This window comes from Nematolebias whitei, chromosome 12 (genome assembly GCF_014905685.2).
Source record: "Nematolebias whitei isolate Nwh7 chromosome 12, NemWhi1, whole genome shotgun sequence".
Lineage (NCBI taxonomy): Eukaryota > Metazoa > Chordata > Actinopteri > Cyprinodontiformes > Rivulidae > Nematolebias > Nematolebias whitei.
In genome coordinates this window covers 7,894,509-7,900,162 of record NC_056509.1, presented here as the reverse complement: position 1 = coordinate 7,900,162, position 5,654 = coordinate 7,894,509, and the positions used below count along the sequence as shown (strand labels likewise).

General features: G+C 40.9%; 1 long non-coding RNA gene across 1 annotated transcript; it reads left to right on the top strand.

Annotated features, from left to right (window-relative positions):
• Positions 1-3,012: 3,012 nt before the first annotated feature.
• On the top strand, positions 3,013-3,385 carry LOC119418012. Its single transcript, XR_005187170.1, has 3 exons — positions 3,013-3,046; positions 3,119-3,216; positions 3,304-3,385. It is a non-coding gene; the product is annotated as an uncharacterized LOC119418012 (long non-coding RNA).
• Positions 3,386-5,654: the final 2,269 nt, after the last annotated feature.

Below are 5,654 nucleotides of genomic sequence, written 5' to 3'. Positions count from 1 at the left end.
TGCTTCAATGCGGCGTGGCATGGAGGCAATCAGCCTGTGGCACTGCTGAGGTGTTATGGAGGCCCAGGATGCTTCGATAGCGGCCTTAAGCTCATCCAGAGTGTTGGGTCTTGCGTCTCTCAACTTTCTCTTCACAATATCCCACAGGTTCTCTATGGGGTTCAGGTCAGGAGAGTTGGCAGGCCAATTGAGCACAGTAATACCATGGTCAGTAAACCATTTACCAGTGGTTTTGGCACTGTGAGCAGGTGCCAGGTCGTGCTGAAAAATGAAATCTTCATCTCCATAAAGCTTTTCAGCAGATGGAAGCATGAAGTGCTCCAAAATCTCCTGATAGCTAGCTGCATTGACCCTGCCCTTGATAAAACACAGTGGACCAACACCAGCAGCTGACATGGCACCCCAGACCATCACTGACTGTGGATGCTTCACACTGGATATCTGGCATTTTGGCATTTCCTTCTCTCCAGTCTTCCTCCAGACTCTGGCACCTTGATTTCCGAATGACAGGCAAAATTTGCTTTCATCCGAAAAAAGTACTTTGGACCACTGAGCAACAGTCCAGTGCTGCTTCTCTGTAGCCCAGGTCAGGCACTTCTGCCACTGTTTCTGGTTCAAAAGTTGCTTGACCTGAGGAATGCGGCACCTGTAGCCCATTTCCTGCACACGCCTGTGCACGGTGGCTCTGGATGTTTCTACTCAAGACTCAGTCCACTGCTTCCGCAGGTCCCCCAAGGTCTGGAATCGTCTCTTCTCCACAATCATCCTCAGTGTCCAGTCACCTCTTCTCGTTGTGCAGCGTTTTCTGCCACATTTTTCCCTTCCCACAGACTTCCCACTGAGGTGCCTTGATACAGCACTCTGGGAACAGCCTATTTGTTCAGCAATTTCTTTCTGTGTCTTGCCCTCTTGCTTGAGGGTGTCAATGATGGCCTTCTGGACAGCAGTCAGGTCGGCAGTCTTACCCATGATTGCGGTTTTGAGTAATGAACAAGGCTGGGAGTTTTTAAAAGCCTCAGGAATCTTTTGCAGGCGTTTAGAGGTACGTTGTTGATTCAGATGGTTAGATTAATAGCTTGTTTAGAGAACCTTTTCATGATATGCTAATTTTTCGGGACATGCATTTTGGGTTTTCATGAGCTGTATGCCATAATCATCAGTACTAAAACAATTAAAGACCTGAAATATTTCAGTTGGTGTGCAATGAATCTGAAATATATGAAAGTTTCATTTTTATCATTACATTATGGAAAATAATTACCTTTATCACAATATGCTAATTTTTTGAGAAGGACCTGTATATTATTGTTGATTTTTTTTTACAGATCAGTTAAAATCATCCCACCAATGAAAGACAAGTATTTTTAATACAAAAAAGTACAAGTACAAGTACTTGGGTGTACACATGAATGACAACCTCAGCTGGAGCAACAACACCACCAGCCTGATCAAGAAAGCTCATCAGAGACTCTACTTCCTCAGACGGCTGAGACGAGCTGGTCTGGGAAGCTCAGTCCTCACCTCCTTCTACAGGTGTGCAGTGGAGAGCATCCTGTGCTCCAGAATCAACGTGTGGCATGGAGGCTGCACAGCTGCAGAAAGAAAAGCTTTGCAGAGAGTGGTGAAGGCTGCACAGAAATCTGTTGGAATCAGTCTCCCCACCATCACAGACATCTACACCTCCAGATGCAGGAAGAGGGACACCTGCATCATGAAGGACCCCACCCACCCAGCACACACACTTTTTGCCCCACTCCCCTCAGGAAGGAGGTTAAGGAGCATTAAGTGTAGAACCACTAGACTGAGGAACAGCTTCTTCCCTGAGGCTGTTAGACTCATGAATCTCTAACTAGAATAATCACTGTGAAAAAACATATCATGTTGCTGCTGATCTGTTTCAATGTTGCTGCTGATCTATTTTAATGTTGATGTGTTCATGAGTGTTCATCTGCTCACAGACTCATGTTCATGTTTGTGCTGATGTTCAATGTTTTATGTTATGAGTGCTTAGTGTATATTTAGTTGATGTTTTTCTTAGTTCATATCTTAGATGTTATTACTGTTTTTCTTATACATTTTATTGTCGGATGTAACTGGGACCCCGTGTACATAATTTCGCTCCACCACATGTACCACATGAGGTGCGAATGACAATAAAGAAACTCTGACTCTGAAAATAAACTTACCATGCTCTGTACAGCAAAATACGCTACATAGTATTGCTCCCTGCTTCGTCCATGCTGAACATGAAACTTAAAGTCAAAGGCCATGACTTGAAGTAGTCTTCCTGTACCCTCTGCTGGATACATTGTATAATTATGGCTGGTTCCATCATATTAGGGGTGAAAATTAGAAATACTTATATTGGCGAACAATGGGACGATTGTCACAGATAACAATATGTCCCCAAATGTCTATGTCGGCCTAAATATTGGCCATATTGATATATTGGTCAGCCTCTAGGTAAATGTGAGGTGTCAGATTCATGTTGCATAATATTTTATATTACCAATTAATTTGTGGCACGTTGGCCTTGCTGAAGATCACAGTAGGTATGCCAGAGTAGAACTGCATGACAAATCCCAAATCTATGATTATTGCAATATGTGGATGCACAATAATATTTTAGAGGACTGGGTTCGATTTTAATAAATCATTAACCAATATATTTCAAGTACCAAGCATTCATCTTCTGGTTCTACTTATATATTTTGTAACTCCAATGGTTTGTTGCAAATAATATTGTCATTGCAATATCAAACATTAATAATTAATATTGTGTAAAGGTACAATGTTGTGACATTATTTACAGCCACAGTAAAAACACGTGTGACATGGGTATGAAAGTAAAATAAAATACTTAGAATATGTATTTTTTTATTTTAAATTCAGGTGAAAAAATCAGAAACCACAAAGAAAAAGCATGTTGGCGTGTGGGTGATCATTCAGCCTGATGGAGTCGTGGTTTCCTCTCACTGTACATGTATGACGGGGGTTGATGAGGCCTGTTCACACGTGGCTGCTACTCTTTTTGCCATTGATGCCTGTAAGTTGTAATTTTATTATATTTATCAGGATGCACTGAATTTGTTTACAGACTAGTGTTCTTGTCTTAAAGGTGTGCTTGTACAGCAAGACGTGTCATGTTCATACTTGCAACACTTAACAGACTCAACATGTGATGATGAAGTCTCAGCTCCAGATGAAATCAACCAGGTGCAAATGTGTTTGTGACTGGCAGAAATAAGTCTAATATTTTAAACTGTCTTTGCCATGTGTTTACAGTTGTGTTGGTCATTTCAGACAAGCAATGACACTTGGAGCTCAGACACATCTGTATCGCCCCCAACTGCAGAAGAAATCCAGCTGTTTTATAAGAGTCTTGCTAATACAGGTCAGTCCAACTCTAATTATAAAAGTTCTGTATTTAGTTTGTACTGATTAAAGAAACACCTCATTCCTACGTTTATTACCTGCAGTGTTCCCTCAGTGAGGACTGAACTAGGCAAAAGTTTCTTCTACTCCACTCCTGTTTCCTGGAATATCTTGCAAAAAGATCTGAAGCTCTTGACCTCTCTAAGTGGCTTCAAACATCTGCTATGTTCATGGCAAAAACCAACCCAGACATGTCCCCGTTTTTAGTTTTCTACATCACTTTATAATAACAAAGTCCATGCTCAATAATCCAGGTATACAATCCAACATTTTTCAGTCAGGTCATCTGGACAGTTTCTTTTTTTTTTGTGCTGAAACGTTTCGCCTTCGATCTGGAAGGCTTCATCAGTCAAGGAAACGCACATCAAAACTGATTCTTTCCCCAACAGCTTACTCCAAAGTGGAACAAACCAGTTCTGCTTGTGATAAGATGGTCTCTTTGGTATGCCCCCTCCTCCATTGCCGGCCTTCTTCCTTGTTGACAGTCTTGTCAAACTGGTTGAAAACAACAAAGTCCATGCTCATTTTTCCAGATATACAATCCAACATTTTTCAGTCGGGTCATCTGGACAGTTTCTTTTTTTTTTGTGCTGAAACGTTTCGCCTTCGATCTGGAAGGCTTCATCAGTCAAGATGATGAAGCCTTGACTGATGAAGCCTTCCGGACCGAATGCGGTACGTTTCAGCACCAAAAAAAAAAAAAAAAAAGCAACTGTCCAGATGACCTGACTGAAAAATGTTGGATCACTTTATAATGTTTCTGTTTTTGTTTATTTTTTAACATTTTCTTCCATTTATTTTTTCAATTTACAGTAGATGCCTTCTTTTATGATTGTCCACTGTTGTCATTTTCGTCATCACTCTTTGTTTAAAACAGATCTCTTTTGTAAATGAGTCCCCAAGGCTCAATGGGACTAACCTGTATAAATAAAGAATGAATGGATAAAAAAAAGGTTATTTATTTCACAATATAAAAAAAAGTTTTATATATAATTATCATTGTACAGCCCTTTGGTTACAACCTGTTGTTTTTAAATGGGCTTTTATAAATGCCGTAATTTCCAGACTGTAGAGTGGGCCCGAAAGTAAACCCCCCCCCCCCCCCCTTAACAACCAAAAAATAAATAAATAAATAAATAAATTTTGTACATAAATAAGCTGTGGGTGTTCAGGTTGTAACATGAGAGGCAGCACACAGCTACTGAGAGAGATCTGCATCTCTTGTTCTAGATCAAGAATCAACCACCAGGTGGTATTTTATTTTACTGTTCAACACACAGAGTGAACCCACGATAACTACCTCCCTCACTCATGGTTACTCTACTGAATAACACAAACTAACAAATAATGAACATAAACTAGGCTAACAAGAACAGACTAATCACTAAAAGAACAAAGCTAAACAGCTAACTGAAATGATTACCATTGAACATAAATTTTACCCATAATTCCTCCCTGAGATGAATTATTTCCAAGGTGAAACAGCGCTGCTCAGTGGTGATGCAGCATATCTTTTTAACCATAATGTAAACATGTCAATCATTTTAACGGAGTGGCGTAAATTAGCAACATGAAAATTGGCGGAGATAGAGCACAAACTTTTCTAAGTAAATTAAGAAGGTTCTTATTCATAAACGGAATTATACCAGTACATTTTCCTTAATCTAGCATATTCAATGGCGATCTGCGCTACCTGGAAGTATTCCTTTTATTGCATGCGCAAATGAGCTACACTACGGATCGGGTTCCTTAACAGATTGGGTAATGGCATGCGCAAGCTGTCCTCCTGCTCCGCGGAGCAAAGTTTCTCTGTGAGCATGTGAGACTCATGCTCTGCGCATGCAGTGGAATCCCCCCTCCCAGTTCTCTCCTCCCCGTTTCATGGGTCCACTGTGGCCTGTTCGGTAATTTCATTGGTCAGATTTTTTTTAACCTTTTATTTATACAGGTAGTCTCATTGAGTCATGAGGACCCACCCCCCTAGGAGAGACGTGTATTGGGCAGCTATGTGAACACCTGGGTGTGATGAAGCTAAATGTTCTATGTCGTATAGGCTTCGCCCTTTAAGGCTGTTGCTGATGGGTTTATCCCGTTATGCGCAGCATAAGCACTGAAAAAATTTAGTCCACGCCCACCTGCTGTGTGGGCCCCACCCGGTCCGTTTAAATTACGTTAAGAGCGGGAAATCGGCTCCCATTTTTTCTTCAGCGAGCTAAAAT